The sequence below is a fragment of the Tachyglossus aculeatus genome, chromosome 10 (assembly GCF_015852505.1).
Source record: "Tachyglossus aculeatus isolate mTacAcu1 chromosome 10, mTacAcu1.pri, whole genome shotgun sequence".
Taxonomy (NCBI): domain Eukaryota; kingdom Metazoa; phylum Chordata; class Mammalia; order Monotremata; family Tachyglossidae; genus Tachyglossus; species Tachyglossus aculeatus.
The window spans coordinates 18,083,137-18,104,630 of NC_052075.1; the positions used below are offsets into that span (position 1 = coordinate 18,083,137).

The 21,494-nt window shown below is 45.7% G+C and overlaps 1 protein-coding gene across 2 annotated transcripts in view; it reads right to left on the minus strand.

Annotated features, from left to right (window-relative positions):
• RBM47 (RNA binding motif protein 47) overlaps positions 1–21,201 on the minus strand; it is a 156,080-nt gene extending 134,879 nt beyond the window's left edge. The window contains exon 1 of one of the 2 annotated variants that reach the window (XM_038752392.1): positions 20,825–21,201. The gene's annotated coding sequence lies outside the window, so the exon portion shown is untranslated. The remainder of the gene's footprint in view (positions 1–20,824) is intronic. The other variant, XM_038752388.1, reaches the window with a different exon arrangement.
• Positions 21,202–21,494: the final 293 nt, after the last annotated feature.

Genomic DNA, 21,494 nt, shown 5'->3' on the forward strand with positions numbered 1-21,494 from the left:
AGCGCTTACTGTGTGCAGAGCACTGTACTAAGTGCTTAATGATAGCATTTATTAAGCGCTTACTGTGTGCAAGGCACTGTTCTAAGCACTGGGGAGGGTACAAGGTGATCAGGTTGTCCCACAGGGGACTCACAGTGTTCATCCCCATTTTACAGATGAGGGAACTGAGGCCCAGAGAAGTGAAGTGACTTGCCCAAAGTCACACAGCTGGCAATTGACAGAGCCAGGATTTGAACCCATGACCTCTTGACTCCAAACCCCGGGCTTTTTCCACTGAGCCACGCTGCTTCTCCTGGGGTTAACTGAGAACCCCAACTCATCTCAGCTCTACTATTCATTCATTTCATTCATTCAATCATATTTATTGAGCGCTTACTGTGTGCAGAGCACTGTACTAAGCGTTTGGGAAGTACAAGTTGGCAACATATTTTCTTCGACTAGGCTGGGTTGAGTTGGGTTGGGCTGGACTGAGTTTGTTGAGCTGGGCTGGATTGAGCCGGGTAGGTTGAGTTGGACTTGGCTGGGCTGGGCTAGGTTGGGCTATGTGCTGGGCAAGCCTGGGCTGGGCTGGGCTGGGTTGGGCTAAATTGGGCTTTGTGTAGGCTTGGTTGAGCTGAGTTGGGCTGGGCACCCCAACTCAAGTCAGGTGGTTATGCTGAACACCAGCAATTGACCAAGGGCCAGCCGGCTAGACCTAAACTAGCCCTTCAGGGCAAGGAACAGTTTCCCGATTAGCCAAATGGTGCATACCCAGCCAGAAACTCCTAACTGCCCTGAAGAGACGATCAGCTGTGATGGAGGAAGCACCGAGGCAAGTGGGACAACGGCTGCTAGTGCTGATGAAGACCTTCTTCACCAATCGATCGATCAATCGTATTTATTGAGCGCTTACTGTGTGCAGAGCACTGCACTAAGCGCTTGGGAAGTACAAGTGGCAACATATAGAGACAGTCCCTACCCAACAGTGGGCTCACAGTCTAGAAGGGGGAGACAGAGAACAAAACCAAACATATTAACAAAATAAAATAAATAGATATGTACAAGTAAAATAAATAAATCAATAAATAGAGTAATGAATCTGTACAAATGATGGCGGCGGTTGTTCCGGATGGCCACCAGAATTAGTCAGACAGCACGTGACTGCCGAAAGTTTTAATAAAGTTTTATTGGTAAGGTCGAAGACCGAATAGGGGGTAACGCACTCGGCGGGCTCATTTCCTTAAGGGAAAAGGCCAATCCACTGCTGCCACTTTGCCACAACACTACGAGGTCCCCACAAATCTAAAAACTTTGGGGTTTGGCTGCACCCTGGAAGCCTGGGTATCACCCCCATTACCCATTACCACCAGATCCATGGGACTCTGAGAAGTACTATTGATTGATTGATTGATGATGGCATTTATTAAGTGCTTACTATGTGCAAAGCACCATTCTAAGTGCTGGGGAGGTTACAAGATGAGGTTGTCCCACGGGGGGCTCACAGTCTTCATCCTCATTTTACAAATGAGGGAACTGAGGCAAAGAGAAGTGAAGTGACTTGCCCAAAGTCACACAGCTGATGATTGGCAGAGCCGGGATTCGAACCCATGACCTCTGACTCCAAAGCCCGTGCTCTTTCCACCGAGCCACGCTGCTTTTCCAAGCGTTAGTACTATGTACTAATAGAAAGAGCACGGGCCTGGGACTCAGAGGACCTGGGTTCTAATCCTGGCTCTGCCATTTGTCTGCTGTGTGATTTTTAGACAAGTCATCTAACTTCTCTGTGCCTCAGTTCCCTCATCTGCAAAATGGGGCTTCGATACCTATTCTCCATCCTACTTAGACTGTTCGTTCCATGATCATTTGGTATCCACCCCGGCACTTAGTACAGTGCTTGGCACATACTAAGAACTTAACAAATACCACAGTTATTAGAAGCCTGAAACTCTATTCCTCTAGGCAGGGTGCCACATTACTCTTATTGCATTTAACACTGTCCTTGTCTTCTTTGCGGCTTGTGTTTTTAATGTTTTATCTTTTCTTGTGTCTGTCACCAAACCATTCCCCCGACACTATTCTTGGATTGTGATCCCCTTGGGGACCTAGTGAGAAGAGCACAAGGCTGGAAGTCAGGAGACATGGGTTCTAACCCCAGTACAGCCACTTGCCTGCTGTGTGAACTTGGGCAAGTCACTTAACTTCTCTGTACCTCAGTTTCCTCATTTATAAAATAGAGATTCAGTATCTGTTCTCCTTCCGCCTTAGACTGGGAGCCCCATGTGGGACAGGGACTCGGGTTCCAACTGATGATATTGTATCTACCCCAGTGCTTAGAACAGTGCTTGGCACATAGGAAGCACTTGTCAACTGCCACAGTTATTTTTATGTGAGTCCAGGTACTGGGTATTTTCCCCCAGCACTTAGTACAGTGGTTTGCACACAGTAGGTGCTTAATAAATACTACTGCTACTACTGTCCAGTTTTCATAGTCCTTAGAGAAGCAGCTTGGTCTAGTGGAAAGAGCCTGGGAATCATGACCTTGGGTATGTCACTTCTCTGTGCCTCAGTTTCCTCATCTGCATATTGGGGGCTCAAGTGGCAAGAGCCCGGGCTTGGGAATCAGAGGTCATGGGTTCTAATCCCGGAGCAGCCACTTATCACCTGTGTGACTTTAGGCAAGTTACTTCACTTCTCCTGGCCTCAGTTACCTCATCTGTAAAATGGGAACTAAGACTGTGAGCCCCATGTGGGACTGTGTCCAACCTGATTACCGCATATCGACCCTAGTGCTTAGAACAGTACTTATCACATAGTAAGCACTTAAATACCATAATTATTATGACCTATTCTCTCTCCTACTGAGACTGTGAGCACCATGTGGGACCTGATTATCTTGTATTAACCTCAGTGATTAGCACAGTGCGTGGCACCTAGTGAGTGCTTAACAAATGCCAATAATATTATCACTATTATTATTACAAAAGCATTGACATCATCAGTTTTAATCAATCAGTAGTATTTAGTGAGTGCTTCCTATGTGCTTTGAACAGTGCTTTGCACATAGTAAGAGCTTAACAAATGCCATCATTATTATTATTATGTGCAGAGCCCTGTACTAGGTGTTTGACAAAGTACAATATAATAGAATTAGCAGACACGTTCGCTGACCATAATGAGCTCACGGGCTAGCTAAGGAGACAGATGTTAATATGAATAAATTAGTCATTTATAATGTGTATTTTAAAGATATTAATAAAAACTTGGTTTTTCTATAACATTTTTATTACCAAAGCACTCTCACATTAATTCTTTTCAGCCCTCACAACACTGTGAAGTAGGGAGAGGAGGCAGGTATTATTTTTTTTCCATTTTACAGATGGGAAAACTGAGGTACAGGGTGACTCACTCCGGGTCACGTGGCAGATTAGCGGTACAGCTCAGACTCAAACCGGAGCACTACGGCTGCTAGATTGGGGCTTTGCCACTTCACCACATGGCTTCTCCCAGATGTAGACTCTCATTCATTCATTCAACCGTATTTACTGAGCGCTTACTATGTGCAGAGTACTGTACTAAGCGCTTGGGAAGTACAAGTTGGCAACATATAGAGATGGTCCCTACCCAACAGCGGGCTCACAGTCTAGAAGGGGGGCTGGATATAAGTTAATGCCCTGTCCGATCCATTGTCCATTGCCTAAGGCGTAAAGGAGGGATGCTTAGTTCAATTTATTATTTGCAGCCATGCTGGAGGATGCAACAATCAATCCATCGGTCATATATATTGAGTGTTTTCTGTGTGCAGAGCACTGAACTAAGCAACGTGGCCTAATGGATAGAGCATGGGCCTGGAGTCAGAAGTCCTGGCTCTGCCACTTGTCTGCTGCATGACCTCCTCTGTGCCTCAGTTACCTCATCTGTAAAATGGGGATTAAGACTGTGAGCCCCACGCGGGACAACCTGATCACCTTGTATCCCCCCTCACCCAGCGCTTAGAACAGTGCTTTGCATTAGTAAGCGCTTACCAAATATCATTATTATTATTATTATTTAATCCCTATTTTACAGATGAGGTAACAGACACAGAGAAGTTAAGTGACTAGAAGCTTTTACTCTAGACTGTAAGCTTGTCCTTTAGACTGTAAGCTCACTGTGGGCAGGGAATGTGTCTGTTTAATTATTATACTGTACTCTTCCAAATGCTTAGTACAGTGCTCGGCACACGGTAAGCAATCAATAAATACGACTGACTGACTTTGAAGCTATGCTCGCCTCGACACAGCCACGCTTTGTGTGACTTGTGAGAAAAATCCACGGCATATGGGGATACCCAAGCAGCTACGGGTGTGGTGAGTTGAAATTAAGAAACAGAAAGCCAAGAAATAACAAATGAAGCCTCAGACTATACTGTATTTCAGCCCCAAACTGGATAGTAAATACTGCGAGCAGACCAGCACAACACACTGCAATCAAGGAAGAGCACAATAGAATTGTGTTGACCACCTCTGTTGTACTCTCCCAAACAATTAGTACAGTGCCCTGAACAAAGTACAAACTCAGTAATTATGACTGAGTTATTGAAAAAAGGAGCCTCTTTTTACAAGCTCTGCAAGGATAGAAAAACAAGGAGGCAAAAGCCAAACCAGCATTGGTAGCTACAAATAATGAACATTTCAGTACAACAGAAGCAGTGTGGCCTAATGGATAAAGCACAGGGCTGGGAGTCAGAAGGACCTGAGTTCTAATCCTGTCTCCGCCACTTGTCTGCTGTGTAACCTTAGGCAAGTCACTTAGCTTCTCTGTGCCTAGTCACCTCATCTGTAAACTCAGGACTGGGACATGGACTTTGTTCAACCTGATTACCTTTTATCCACCCTACAGCTTAGAACAGTGTCTGGCACATAGTAAATGTATAACAAATACCATAAAAAAACCAGAAGATAGTTTTTGCGGGCGCACAGTACAAGTGGAACTGTAGGTTCTGCATGAGCCTTTCAGGAGGTCAAACGCGCGGACACGGACACACATGCAAATCTCATTATCAGGTGTCTTTTTCCAACCATGAAAGACAACTCTCTCTGTATATACTATGGAGCACTGCCCTGCACGTCTACTAGATACAGAGCACTTTACTGGGCACTGAGGAGAGTAATATGAAAGTAAAAGACACAATCTCTGTCTTTAAGGAGCAGTATTGGCGGGATGGCTAGTCACTCCCCGCTCTACATCAGACAGACCTCTGTCTCTCCTCACACTTAAATCCCTCTTAGAAATCCCTCCTCCTCCAATCTTCCCCCGTTAGTTTCTCACTTTCTCTGAACCATATCACCCTTTCAGCTAACTCCAGCACTTATGAACTTATAGCACACGTATACATGTCTGCTCAATGCATTTTTTTTTTCACTCTGGTTTTAAGTATGCTCATGTTTGTCTTTCCCATCACCGGGAAAGCCCTTTGTGGACAGGGAATTCATCAGTTCATTATTCTGTACTTTTCAAGCATCTAGTACAATGCACTACATCAAGTGGATGCTCAAGAAATGGTCCTCCTCATCTTCCTAATAATAATAACTGGCATTTATTAAACACTTACTATGTGTCAAGTATTGGGGGAGATACAAATTAATCAGGTTGGACACAGTCCCTGTCTCACATAGGGCTTCTGGTCAAAGTAGGAGAGAGTACAGATATTGAATCTCTGTTTTGCCGGTGAGGAAACTGAGGCACAGAGAAGTGAAGTGATTTGCCCAAGACCACACAGCAGGGAAGTGGCGGAACACAGGTCATCTTACTCCTAGATCACGGTGCCTAGTGGATAGAGCATGGGCTTGAGAGTCAGAAGGACCTGGGTTCTAATCCAGGCTCTGCCTCTTGTCTGCTGTAAGACCTTGGGAAAGTCACTTCACTTCTCTGTGCCTCCGTTGCCTCATCTGTAAATGGGGATTAAGACTGTGAGCCCCATGTGGGACAGGGACTGGATCCCACCAGATTTGCTTGATTCCACTCAAGCACTTAGTACCTGGCATGTAGTAAGCGCTTAACAAATACCACTACTACTATTATTATTATTATTTTCAATAGGCCACCCTGCTTCTGATAAGCGGCCCCTTTCCACTCTCTGGCCCAGTGACCAATCCATTCTGGGACAGTAGGAGAACCACTTTTCCTGCGTCTACATTAATTTTGTTTGAGCTTTAAGCCGCTGGCCAAGTTCTCTCCAGCAGGGTAACCTTTGACCTGAGTTGGCTTGCCTAGGACCTGGAGGCCCGGGCTGGGGCCCCTTTGAGGTCTCTGACTCTCAGGCTACTCTGCACACTCCACTCAGATCCACCAGTTCGGACTAATAATAATAATAATAATAATAATAATGGCATTTATTAAGCACTTACTACATGCAAAGCACTGTTCTAAGTGCTGGGAAGGTTACAAGGTGATCAGGTTGTCCCACGGGGGGCTCACAGTCTTCATCCCCATTTTACAGATGAGGGAACTGAGGCCTAGAGAAGTTAAGTGACTTGCCCAAAATCACACAGCTGACGACTGGCGGAGCCGGGATTTGAACCCATGACCTCTGACTCCTCGGTAGAGGCTCCATACCGGACAGATCTGGTTAGGTTCTGGTGCATCAGGCTGGGACCCAGGCATGGGAGACCAACAGTGGGGCAGGTGGAGCCGTTCGAGGAAGTGGAAATCAGGCTTCGGAAAAAATAAAACCCTCAGAGCAGTCAGCATTCCCTCCCCACCCAGCCCGAACCAGGAAGAGCTAGCAGAAGTTGGCATTTGGCAAAACCTCTGAGGTGGGAAGTGTAAGTGCTGAAAAAAGAAAAAAAAAAAAAAAGGACAAACTGGCTTGACAGTTACTTTCATGGCAATCGTTAATGTGAAATGAATTACAATGGAAAAAGAATCCCGAGCAGAAAAGTAACAAGAGTTCATCCCGTTTAATCAGCTCGAGGTATGCCATCTGCCGGGCTGCTTAAAAGAGTAAAGCTGAGATTCAAATCAAACCAAGATTGCAAAAGGTGGTTCTGGGATTTGGAAACAGGAAAGCCAGGGCCCGATTACGACACCATCATGTGCTGTGAGCCGAATCCTTAGTCACTCGGGCCGCGCTCTGGGGTCACATGGCCCTCGGAAAGTGAAATCACTCCAATGGGTCACGGGATCCCGGATTCGCCTTACGACGGGGCTCGCGAGTTCGGACGCCCCTGTCGCCCATGCCTGATGCCGCCATCCATGCCCAGCGCTGCCACCCGTGCCCGATTCCGTGGCCGGCCTAGTTCTGCCCACCAGCAGGAATGCTTTCTGGCCACCTCCTGCGGGATTCTGGGGTGGGGATGGAGTTTGCAGGGACAGTGCCCCGAGCGACCTGCTACCCTGGCCAACCTGCTACGTACTCAGAGGGGGCTCTGGCTAGACTTAAAGTTTGGCTACGGAATGGCCTAGTGAGTAGAGCGTGGGTTTGGGAGTCAGAAGGTCATGGGTTCTAATCCTGACTCCACCACTTGTCTGCTGTGTGACATCGGGCAAGTCACTTAACTTCTCTGAGCCTCAGTTCCCTCATCTGGAAAATGGGGATTAAGACTGTGTGCCCCATGTGGGACAGAGACTTAGTCCAACCTGAATATCTTGTATCTAACCCAGTGCTTAGAACAGTGCCCAGTGCCTCACTAGGCTACGGAATGGCCTACTGAGTAGAGCGTGGGTTTGGGAGTCAGAAGGTCATGGGTTCTAATCCTGACTCTGCCACTTGTCTGTTGTGTGACTTTGGGCAAGTCACTTAACTTCTCTGAGCCTCAGTTCCCTCATCTGGAAAATGGGGACTAAGACTGTGTGCCCCATGTGGGATAGAGACTTAGTCCAACCTGAATATCTTGTATCTAACCCAGCGCTTACAACAGTGCCCAGTGCTTTACAAATACCATAATTGTTAAATATTATTGTTATTATTCTCCCAAGCGCTAAGCAGCATGGCCTAGTGACAAGAGCATGGGATTGGGAGTCAGAGGTTTTGGGTTCTAATCCCGGCTCCGCCACTTGTCTGCTGGGTGACCTTGGGCAAGTCACTTCACTTCTCAGAGCCTCAGTGACCTCATTTGTAAAATGGGGATGAAGACTGTGAGCACCCCATGGGACAACCTTATCACCTTGTAACCTCCCCAGTGCTTAGAACAGTGATTTGCACATAGTAAGTGCTTAATAAATGCCATCATTATTATTATTATTATTCTCTGGGCCACAGTTACCTCATCTATAAAATGGGGATTAAGACTGTGAGCCCCAAATGGGGAAGCCTGATGACCTTGTATCCATCCCAGTGCTTAGAACAGTGCTTAGCACATACTAAGTGATTAACAAATACCACAATAATAATAATAATAATAATAATTAATAATAATAATAAACCCCATTTTACAGATGAGGCAACTGAGGCACAGAGAAGTGAAGTGATTTGCACAAGATCACACCGCAGATGAGTGGCAGAGCCAAGAATGGAACCCAAGTCCTCTAACGCCCAGATCAGTGCTCTTTCTACTAGGCCAATCTTAATACTATGCCTGGCACACAGTTAGCACTTGATAAATACAATTAGTAGTATTGCTTGCCCAATATTCATGGTTAAAAGAATCAACCCTCACCCCTAACTGTTCCCTCTCCACCCCTAACTTTCCCTCAAGTGACCCATTAAGTACAGGAAGCTTGTAATCATGGCCACTGGCTCCCCTTTCTGGGAGAGATTAAAGGGACAACTCCAGGTCAGCCCGCAGTAGTCATTTTCTGGACTCTTTTCCTAAGCGTTTGGGACATTTTTTCATAGAATTTTTTAAGTGCTTACTATGTGCCAGACAATATACTGAGTGCTGGGGTGGATATAAGCTAATCAAGTTGGACACAGTCCATGTCCCACATGGGGTGCACAGTCTCAATTCCCATTTTACTGAGGCCTCCAGGAGGCCTTCCCAGACTGAGCCTCCTTTTTCCTCTCCTCCTCCCCAACCCCCCCACCCCAGCCTACCTCCTTCCCCTCCCCACAGCACCTGTATATATGTTGGTACAGATTTATTACTCTATTTATTTTACTTGTACATAATTACTATTCTATTTATTTTGTTAATGATGTACATCTAGCTTTATTTCTATTTATTCTGATGACACCTGTTCACGTGTTTTGTTTTATTGTCTGTCTCCCCCTCCTACACTGTGAGCCCGTTGTTGGGTAGGGACCGTCTCTATATGTTGCCAACTTGTACTTCCCAAGTGCTTAGTACAGTGCTCTGCACACAGTAAGTGCTCAATAAATACGATTGAATGAATGAATGAATTTTACAGACGAAGTAACTGAGGACCAGAGAATTTAAGTGATCTACCCAAAGTCATCCAGCAGACAAGTGACAGAATCAGGACTAGAACCCTGGTCTATCTGACTCTCAAGTCCATGATCCATGAGTATTAACATGGATACCCAGATCCAAAGCCAGCTTGAGCATTGATGACAGCTTTTATGCTGCCCTCCCCTCTTACGCCTGCCGCTGATCGATTGGAAAGTCGATCTCTTCTTTCAGTCAATCAACAGTGTGTTTACTAAGCAATTACTGTAGCAGTATTAAAGACATTTATTGAGTTAATAACAGTAATGGTATTTATTAAGCATTTTCTATGTGCCAAGCACTGTACTAAGCTTCAGGATAGATAATAGATAATCAAGTCAGACTCGGTCCCTGTCCCACAAGGGGCTCACAATCTAATCTGGGAGGTGGGTGAGGAGAGCAGATATTTCATCCCCATTTTACAGATGATGAACCTAAGGCCCAGAGAAGTGAAGTGACTTGCCCAAGGCCTCACACCAGGTAAGCGACAAAACTGGAATTAGAAACCAGGACTTCTGGCTCCTGGGCCCACACCATTTCCATTAGGCCACAGTGCTCCTAACTGTACTAAGCATTTCGGAAAGTACAACAGAAGCATGAGACACAGTTTGCCCACATGGAGTTTACACTCTACTGGGAGAGACAGAAATAAAAATACTTACAAATGAGTTTTGTTTCATTGTCTGTCTCCCCCTTCTAGACTGTGAGCCCATTGTTGGGTAGGGACTGTCTCTATATGTTGCCAACTTGTACTTCCCATGCACTTAGTACAGTGCTCTGCACACAGTAAGCGCTCAATAAATACGATTGAATGAATGAATGAAATGAGATAATCAGAATAAGTTGACTAGACAATTGCACACATACATACAGAATTGGGGAGGGAGGACATAATAAGTATGCTAATGCTAGGGGCCAAGTCTCGAAGTTTATCGGAGGAGTTTTTGTTTGTTGGGGAGAGAAATGGGAAGTCTTCGGAGGGGCCTGAGGAGAGAGGAGACGAGATGAGTGACACTTCTAGAAGATGATCCTTGAAACTGCGTAAAGTATAGATTGGAGGGGAGAGAGACTGGAGGCAGGGAGACTGGTCAAAATGCCTAAGCAGTAGTTCAGGTGTGATAAGAAGAGAGCTTGGACCAAGGTGATAGCAATCTGGATGGCAAGGAATGGGCTGGAGGATTTGGTGATTGACCGAATATGGGAGTTGAAAGAGAGGGAGGAGTCAAGGATAATGCTAAGGTTGTGGACTTGGAAGACGGAGAAGATGGTGGTGGGGCCAAATGTATAGGAAAAGTTTGGTGGGGGAGAGGAATTGGGAGGGAAGATGAGTTGTTCAGTTTTGAACAAGTTGAGCTTGAGGTTACCAGCAGGACATCCCGATAGAGATATCCTGGAGGCAGGAGAGAGGGAAAGAAGTCAGGGCTGGAGAGGTAGATTTGGGCGTCATCAACAAAGAAGTTGTAGTTGAAGCTTTGGGAGTGGATGAGCTCCCCAAGGGAGTTTGTACAAATCGAGAAAAGTAGGGGATCCTGAACAGAGCTTGGAGTATTACCCACTGTTAGGGGATGGGAGGCAGAGAAAGAATCAGCTGAAAAAAGCAGCATGTCCTAGTGGAAAGAGCATTGGGAGTCAGGGGACCTGGGTTCTATCCCCGGTTCTTCTGCTTGCCTGCTGTGACACCTTGGGAAAACCACTTTAGTTTCGTTATGTCTTGGTTTCCTCATCTGTTAAATAGAGATTAAATACCTGCTCTTCTTTCTACTTAGACTGTGAGCCCCATGTGGGATGGGGACTATCTGACCTAATTATTTTATATGTACCCCAGCTCTTAGTCAATTAATCGTTCATGTTTAGTGAGCCCTTACTGTTTGTAGAGCACTGTACTAAGCCCTTGGGAGAGTACAATAAAACAGAACTGGTAGACATGTTCCCACAGTAAAGTGGTTGGCACATAGTAAGTGCTTAACAAATGCCGTTTAAAAAAAGAAAGAAAGAAAAGAAACACAAGAAGGATTAGTCAGAGAGGTAAGAGGAGAACCAGGAGAAAGCCTACCAGACTGAGTCTCAAGTCTATCGATTGTACGGAAGGCAGGGAATGGGGCTGAGGTTTGGGGTGTTGGGATCCCCATGACCCGGAAATAACCATACAAAAGGGCCAGCTATTTGTAGTTATTATCCAAGATGTCAGTTTCATTTCACACTCTCAAATCAAAGAGCCCTTTAGAAGGAAAAGTACAGCTACTGTACAATCCGAGCAGAAACGTTCCGTTCAAGGAATGAAGATTTGGTCAACCCGTTGTTTATCTACGCAGGGAATGAGCTCACTTGGTGTTTGGTTTTCTGAGTTTGGCAAATAGGATTGCACTCAGTTGCCTGAGGCCAGGCTTCAGGGTGCAACGCTTCACAGGGAATCAGCCAGGGACCGCCTGCTCTTTCTACCTCAACCTCCCCAAACTGGCCAGTCCTGCTCTAAGAAGGAGCAAACCCGGATTCACCTGCAGTCCCCAAAGCCCCCTTCAGAGCCGGTCCCCAGCAGCCCATTGTCCCTGTGTGGATCCGTGCTCTCCCGGTTCTCACCAGGAGCAGAATCAGTTTTGGGGTCTGGTGTTTTCCATGTGATTCGCTCATCATCGGACCCTCCTTCATGTCCTCTCTTCCCCTTCATATCCAACAGTCCACCACTTTCCTCTTCCTCATGGCCCTACTAAAATCCTACTAAAATGGAGAAGCAGCGTGGCTCAGTGGAAAGAGCCCAGGCTTGGGAGTCAGAGGTCATGGGCTCTAATCCTGGCTCTACCACATGTCTGCTGTGTGACCTTGGATAAGTCACTTAACTTCTCTGAGCCTCTGTTCCCTCATCTGTAAAATGGGGAGGAAGACTGTGAGCCCCACGTGGGACAACCTGATTACCTTGTATCCCCCGCAGTGCTTAGAACAGTACTTTGCACATAGTAAGCGCTTAATAAACGCCATCATTATAATTGAATCATATCTCCTCTAAGAGACCTTCCCTGACTAACGTCTTATTTCTCCACCTGCTCTACCCTCTTTTCTGTGATACCCATGTGGGTCTATGTATGTACTTGGGAGAAGCAGCGTGGCTCAGTGGAAACAGCACGGGCTTTGGAGTCAGAGGTCATGGGTTCAAATCCCGGCTCTGCCAAATGTCAGCTGTGTGACTTTGAGCAAGTCACTTAACTTCTCTGTGCCTCAGTTATCTCATCTGTAAAATGGGGATTAAGACTGTGAGCCCCCTGTGGGACAACCTGATCACTTTGTAACCTCCCCAGCGCTTAGAACAGTGCTTTGCACATAGTAAGCACTTAATAAATGCCATCATTACTATTATTATTATTAGCCTTATGGAAAGAGCAAGACTTTGGGAGTCAGAGGACGTAGGTTCTAATCATTCATTCAATCATATTTATTGAGTGCTTACTGTGTGCAGAGCACTGTACTAAGAGCTTGTCTCTGCCACATCTTTTGTGTGACCTTGGGAAAGTCACCTAATTCTCTGTGCCTCAGTAAAATGGGGATTAAATCCTAACTCCTTCCTACTTAAGACTGAGCCCCCTATGGAACAGGGACTACGTCCAAACTGATTAATTTATATCTACCCCAGCGCTTAGGACAGGATAGTAAGCACTAAACGAGTACCATTCTTGTACATCTGCACCCCCAGAGCACTTGGATACTCATTCCACCCTCTCTGCACTTATGTCCACATCCTTATATTCTGCTGTTCACCTATCTGTAATTCATTTTTTCATCAGTATTGTTGTACACATTGTTAGTTTGTTTGTTAGTATTGTTTGTACATATTTATTACTCTATTTTACTTGTACATATTTATTCTATTTATTTTATTTTGTTAATATGTTTTGTTTTGTTGTCTGTCTCCCCCTTCTAGACTGTGAGCCCACTGTTGGGTAGGGACCGTCTCTATATGTTGCCAACTTGTACTTCCCAAGCGCTTAGTACAGTGCTCTGCACACAGTAAGCACTTAATAAATACGATTGAATGAATGAATCAGTATCTCCAACTAGATTGTAAGCTCCTCAGGGGTAGTGATCTTGTTTACACACTCCATTATATTGTATTCTCCCAAATGTCTAATACAGTGCTTCACACCCACTAAGCACTCAATAAACAACACTGATTGATTGATGGATTTAACCAGGCTCTCAGACATCTTTCCTTGGATTAGCCCTTCTTTTTGTCCAAACTTCACTGTCCAACCTTTGCCATGGACAGCTCTGATGTATAAATGGGCAATTCACTTGACTTACCTATGCCTCAGTCTCCTCACCTGTAAAATGGGGGGTTAAAGACCTCTTTAGTGTATGAGCCCTGTGTGAGACTGTGTCTGATCTGATTATCCTATACCTACTCTAGTTCTTGGTAAAGTGCTTGGCACATAGTAAGTGCTTAATGAATGCCACAATTATTATTGTTGATATTATTTTTGTTATTATTATTATTAAAGGAGGGGCTGTGCCTCTGAATCCCTTAAAAATGTATGCTGACCACAAAGAGGCAAGTCTGAGAATTTAATTGAACTGAAGAATTATTTCTGCTTCCATTTTGATAAAGACCATAATTTCTCACGGCAAACACACTGGATTTCACGACTATCACGATGAGAACACACTAAAGTTTAAAATGGGCAATAACATGGAACGGGTCAAGGCTGGGGCCTCGGGATCTGGGTATGGGGAGATGGAGGTTGAAGGAACTGGGAGGGTTTGAGTCACTTCAGAAGAACCCTTCAGACTGCAAGAGAGTATTTTTTTTTTTTGGTTAATCACTTACTATGTGTCAAACACTGTTTAGCACTGGGGTAGGTACGATCAATTAGATCTGACACAGTTCCTGTCCCATGTGGGGCCCCCAGTTTAAGTAGGAGGGAGAACTAAATTACAGTTGAGGAAACTGAGGCACAGAGAAGTTAAGTGACTTACCCAAGTTCACACTGCAAACTATTGTATTGGCAGAGACGGGATTAGAAATCAGGTCTTCTGTCTCCCAGAACCATGTTCTTTCCACTAGGCCATGATGATTCTAAAAAGGATTGAAATCTTTTGAGCTTTTCCCGAGATGGCCAATGCCCTCCTGTGAGGTCAGAGTGTTTTCCTTCCACTCCTTGCGTTTGCAGACAGGGAGTGAATATTAGCTCCACTTTCCAGGTGAAAAATCTGGGGCAAAGAGAGATAATAATAATAATAATAACAATAATAATAATAATAATGGCATTTGTTACATGCTTACTATGTGCAAAACACTGTTCTAAGCGCTGGGGGGATACAAGGTGATCAGGTTGTCTCGCATGGGGCTCACAGTCTTAATCCCCATTTTACAGATGTGGTAACGGAGGCTCAGAGAAGTTAAGTGACTTACCCAAGGTCACACAGCAGACATGTGGCGGAGCCAGGATTAGAACCCATGACCTCTGACTCCCAAGCCTGTGCTCTTCCCACTGAGCCATACTGCTTCCCAGAATGAGATGGGAGATGGAAAAGTGTCTGCTAACTATTGCATGGTGCTTTCCCAAGCACTTAGTACAGTGCTCTGTACATAGTAAGCATTCAGTACCACTGACTGATGGCTTGATTCAAGGATTTAGGCATGGCTATACCCTAATCAGGATGAACCAGGAAAAAAGCCAGACTAGGGTTGAATGCCTTATACCTACCTCAGTGCTTAGAACTGTCCTTGGCACAAAGTAAGCACTTAACAAGTAGCGCAATTATTATTATTAGGGCACCTGCCATCAGCTCCAGAGCCACAGTAGGGACCAACATCATATTGGGTCCTGGGAAAATGGGCTGAACAGCCAAGCCTTCTCTTCCCCGTAGTCACCTCATGAGCCCCCCACCTTCCTGTTATGGCTCAGGTCCAGCCCAGAGGCCTCCATCTGAGGGACTTGAGGAAGCCCATCCAACCAGGGCATCTCTCCTCTGGTATTTGTTAGACACTGACTATGTGCCGAACACTGTGCTGAACTCTGGGGCAGATACAATACAGTCAGATTGGATATGGCCCCTGTCCCACAAAGGGCTCACAGGGGGAGGGAAAACAGATGAAGCAAAAAGTACCGAGAATTTAAGTCACTGGCCCAAGCTCACACAGCACTCAAGTGAAGGAGCTGGGAATAGAACCCAAGTCTTCTAACTCCCAGGCCTGTGCTCGTTCTACTAGGCCATTAAGTCATTGTGTTTTTTGCAACCTTTTTTAAAATTGTATTAATTGCTTACTATGTGCCAAGCAGTGTGCTAAACAGTGGGGTAGATACAAGTTAATAGTTGCACACAATCCATGTCCCACAAGGGGCTCACGGTCTTAATTCCCATTTTACCGACGAGGTAACTGAGGCACAGAGAAGTTAAAAGTCTTGCCCAAGGTCACACAGACAAGTGGTGGAGCTGGAATTGGAGTCCTTTGACTCCAGAGCCTGTGCTCTTTCCACTAGGCTATGCTGCTCTGCTCACCTCTGCACTCTTCCCTGAAAAGTTAAGAATTTAAAATAGCGTAGGTGAACCAAGTGAGGAAAGAACCCGAACAGAGATTCACCTGATAAATGGGGACAGAGCAGGCCACTGAGTGGCAACTAATATGAAGTGGTGCTCTAAGGTGCTTCTGAACCTCCAGAGCCTGCCTATCAGCCCTGCACAAAGCCGACATTGTCTTGGAGACTCAAGACTGAGACGGTGGGCCTAATCTTGGCAAAGACTTGGTGTACCCAGAACCGTGACATTAAAAAATTGCAACAGAAAGAAATACAATTTGAGGCACCTCATTGTCCCAAATGAGGAACAGGGGTTGGTTTAGCTCCCTAAGAAAGCTCAGGGCCATCTTCAGGCCCAGAAAAATTTCACTTGGGGGGAGAAATCCATGTAACAATCTCACATGGTCAGTAGAATTGGCTGAGAAAATCACAATTGAATATCGGAGGGTTTTATTGTTTGCCAAAAATAATTTGCTTCCCAACCTCAGCCCGTGGGAGGTGAAAATTGCTACCTTATTTCTCCAGGTTGTGTTTCCACGGCAGTAGTGTTGCCTGGTACAGCTGAATCTGATTAATACACACATGGAGGCAGATGGAGACTTTCTTAGGGAAACAAAAGTAGTAAACTGAGGCAGTGGAGTGAGATGCTGCAAATCCCAATGAATCTGGGATGGAATTAGTTCTCGGTCCTCTCTTCAGACTATGCCTCCAAAATGGCACTCCACAAGGTACTGTGTTTACTTTTCTATTTAAACAATGCTTCGATTGTGAACCCCTTACACAAAAGCAGCACAGTGACTGGAAACTATGGGTAGGGAAGTCATGAAGGGCCCAAAGAAAGAGATCAATACAGCACAGACATATTAAGAACATTTCCTTCAGAAGTTAGGGTGGACAATGTTTGAGTAACAACATTAAGCAACGACGGCTTTACACTATCCACCAAGCAAGAATTCATCTCCTCACGTCCATAGGCTGGAGTTTAGTGAAATAAGGGCAAGGGGAAAGAGGAAGAGATTGAGGAGTGGGGGATGGAAAGATGAGGAGGAGGAGGAAGAGGAGGAGGAGGAGAAGGAGTGTGGGAAAAGGTGAGTCCGATTATTATATCTGGAACTGATTCCAGTTTAGAACAGAATGGGTCAGTCACACAGCAAGGCCACTAAATGTGTTTATGGCGCAGTGATTTGTGGATTACATATATTTCCCCAGTACAATCTCACAATGACAATCCCTCAGAACGTCCTCCAGACATGCTATTTGGCACCCTGTGAAAATCAGCTGACCTTTGCCATGAACGTTTAATTTTTTGGAGTGGCTTTTCTGAACAGGTGATTGCTTAGGGTGACAAATACAACTCCATTACTAACCAGGAAATCTTGTCCCAGGAAATCTTGTCACGAGATCCTGAACAAGGAGAAAACAAATCCCTGCTTGAACAAACTGAGATTGCCAACTATCATCTTCTGCTAAGAATTATGCCGCAACCAACCCAGCTGGTAGTCTCTTAGTGAGGTAGAACTAGGCTAACAGTTCACCGTGGGCGTGAATCAAAGCAAAGAACTCTGGCCCTGGCTTTTGCTGTGAACCCCAAACTCAGTTTCTGCTCACCAAAGTTCTCACTGGGGAAGCAGACCCTGGAGAGATGTCAGTGAGATCCACGGCAGAGTGTTACCACTTTGGGGGAAACCAAGACAGACTGCCATTTCCACCCCACAGCAGCCAAGCTCAGTTCTTGAGTTTTCCATTTCCAAAGAACAAATTCAACTGCTCTCGCCCCTTGCTCCACTTTGCTACATTCTTCCTCAAGGCTACTCAAAACCCAGCAAACCACAGGGACGTGTGCATTTTAGGTTTTTTTTTCCAGTTTATTCTTATTCAAGGTGTAAAACCTGAGAAAACATAGTAATAATAATAATGATATTTGTCAAGCAGTTACTATGTGCTGGGCACTGTATTAAGCACTAGGGTAAATACAAGATAATCGAGTTGGACACAATCCCGGTCCCACACAGCGCTCCCAATCCCAATCCCCATTTTACAGATGAGGTGAGGCATAGAGAAGTGAAGCAACTTGCCCAAGGTCACACAGCAGACATGCTAATACAGTAGCAATGCAACTCCAATCCTGTCTCAGCAACATGTCTGCTCTATGACCTCGAGCATGTCACTTAACTTCTCTATCTCAGTCCTTTTCTGTAAAATGGGGATTAAATATATATTCTTCCTGCTACCTAAACTAAGACCCCCACACTGGGCTCCAATTGTATCGACTCCAGCACTTAGTAATGTGCTGGGTATATAGTGTCTAAAATACCATTGTTGTTATTGTTATTATTATTATTATTCAGTGATCATGAAAAGAAACCCACAGCACGTCCAGTTTCTCCCTTCCCTTCATTCATAATGTTACCAGCTGCCCTGAGCAGCATTCTGAGAATGGGTAGGTCTCATTTTATAGCACTAATCAATCAATCAAGTAATGATATTTGTTGAGCACTTCTTGTCTGCAATGGGCTGGTTTAAACACTTGGGAGAATACAACAGAGTGGGCAGACATGATTCCTGCCCTCGAGGAACTTTCAGTCTAGTCTAAAAATAGGTATGGGACTTCCCAGAAGTGTAGTTGAGGGGCCGATTAAATAGTAACCCCAAAACCATTACGGGACAAGCCCTGTACACCTACAGCTCTTCTTCCCACTCACTCATTATTAAGCGCTTAGTACAGTGCTCTGCACACAGGAAGCGCTCAATGAATACCACTGATTTATTAGCCAACATTTCTGGAGGTCCTTTTTTTTTAAATCAAATTAAATCCAAATGAAATCCCAGACTGTAATGGTTCGGAAAGGAACAGAACTGGAAAAATGGCTACTGACTTCTAACAGCTGGTTTCTGGAATCCTGGTATAACGTCCGGCAGAGGACTGGGTATTTTTGTAATGTTTCCTCAAACTCTCAAATCATCTCCCCACCCTGGGGTGGGGGAAAGAGAGAGTTTATGCGTGTAGGGCTGTGGGGGTGGGTGAGGGTTGAAGGGTAGAGTAGATAAGAGAGAAAGAATGCAGAAATAAAAGTGTCTGCCCCGCCTTGTCTCTCATATGGGCAGGAGACGTGTCTGCTAATTCTGCTGTATTGGACTATCCCGAGCGCGTAGCACAGTGCTCTGCACATAATAAGCGCTCAATAAATAAGAGTGATTGATTGACTGATTATTTCACTTTCAGAGTCCGCTTTCATTGCTGCTACAGTTTCTGACCGTCAACCTCTGTAGTAAGTTGAACAAGAATCTTTATTCTATCTGGAAGTCCAAGTTGTCTTTCGTTTCTCCTCTACCAGGCTCTGCTTAATACCACAGATGACTTTTCACCTCTCTGATCTGGCACCTGTAGCTCCCTCAGTGGACTTCATTAAGTTGCTTTCCCTCTGGCAGGCCTCCGAAAAGTGTAACAATTTACCGCATATTTGTTGGGACTGCCTCCAGAAAGCTTTTAAAATCATGTGCCCTCAGCATACTCGTTAAGACTGCACTGTCCATCTACATGATTGCTTCACGAAACAGAGTAAAGAAGGGAAGAAGCACCCTGGCCTAGCGGATAAAGCACGGGCCCGTGAGTCAGAAGGACCTGGGTTCTAATCCTGACCCTGCCACTTGTCTGCTATGTGACCTTGGGCAAATCACATCACTTCTCTGGGCCTCAGTTACCTCACCTGTCAAAGGGGAATTAAGGCTGTGAGCCCCATGTGGGATATGGACTTTGCCCATCCTAATTAGCTCGTATCTACCCAGCGCTTAGTATATTGTCTGGCACATAATACACACCTAAACATAACGACCCCACTATTAAGAGTCAAGGTTTCCTGAGCGTTCTCTCATTTGTAATGAGAACTGTGATATTAGGATCATTTAAGCTGATTGGGGAAGGGGGTAAATAATAATTATGGTATTTGTTAAGTGCTTACTATGTGTCAAGCACTGTTCTAAGCGCCGGGGTAAATACAAGGTAATCAGATTGTCCCACGTGGGGCTTGCAGTCTCAATCCCCATTTTACAGATGAGGTAACTGAGGCACAGAGAAGTTAAGTGATTTACCCAAGGTCACACAATATTCACTCATTCATTCAATCGTATTTATTGAGCGCTTACTGTGTGCAGAGCACTGTACTAAGCGCTTGGTAAGTATAAATCGGCAACATATAGAGACGGTCCCTACCCAACAACGGGCTCACAGTCTAGAAGAGGGAAACAGACAACAAAACATGTAGACAAGATTTGTCATCTGCCATAAATTCTTCCCCTTTGCCTGTTCCAGCCAGAAGGAAAGGCACTTTTAGCTGAAGAACGGTCCATTTGTCCCTAAATAATAGTAACAATGATAGTATTTGTTAAGCGCTTACTATGTGCAAAGCATTGTTCTAAACGCTGGGGTGATACAAGGTGATCAGGTTGTCCCACGTGGGGCTCACAATCTTAATCCCCATGGATGTGGTAACTAAGGCACAGGGAAGTTAAGTGACTTGCCCAAAGTCACACAGCTGATAAGTGACGGAGCCGGGATTAGAACCCATGACCTCTGACTCCCAAGCCCGGGCTCTTTCCACTGAGCCACTCCTAAAACCAGAACAACTTCGACCGCTCTCTCGCACGCGGGGCTCCAATAGTTGAGCGTTTTAAAGGCAACTTTTGCGTCTTAAATGTTCCTTGAATTTCAAGCTCATCTTTTTGCCAGCCCCGTCTTTTCCAAACTTTAAACCAGCTGATTCCCCCCTCCCCACACACCGTCCCACAACGCCCCTCCCCCGCGTCAACGCTGGAAAGGATTAATCAACCCAATAACATCAGTTGGCTAATTGAATCAGCCCCGCTTTTACGAATGTAGAAACTTGCTGAAGTTTGGCGGGGAGGGGGAGGATTTGGGGGTGAAGGAAAAGGGCGAACGAAGGGCAAAGAGCGAGCCACCCACCCTGGCCCACCTACCTGCGGGGTCTTTGGATCTTCACCGACCGCATCCACTGCGAAGCTTTCCCCAGGAGGAAAACTATCGCATCTTCTTCTCCCTTTCTCTTGGGGAAACCAAAACCGGGAGCGTCCGACTACTCCCTACCACGCTGATTAAAGCCACGGCTGTCTTTAAACTTCAGTTCCTCCCTCGATGATCGCTCCTTTAGGTTTTCTGTAACCCTGGGCCTTCAGTGTCCTTGGAGAGGGGTCTTGCGATTTCAAGGCGGCCCTGAACTCGTTTGCACCCCTGGTCCAGGGCGGAAAAACTCCCGATGAGGAGGAAATCAGAAAAACTGGTCCCTGATGAGGAGGAAATCAGAAAAGCTGTGCCACTTCCCAGGCCTGACTTTCGGGCTTCCCCCTTCCCGGTTTCTCCCACCCCTTTTTTCCTCTCTCCCCACCCCACACTGGAGGAGACCTCGGGGGCATGGGCCTAAAACCGCGACGGTTGAAGGCAAATGTGAAGCCTCATCTCCGTGGTTCCACCCGCCCCGCCCCTTCCCCTCCTTCCCCCCTCCCCGTTCACCTCTCCACGGTAGCAAGGGTGTCTCAGCCCTCAAACTCACCAAACCAGATCTCTACTCCCAACCCTGGCAACTTCCCGCAAATCTGAACTGAAATTTTATCCTGTTCGCTGATCCTTGGC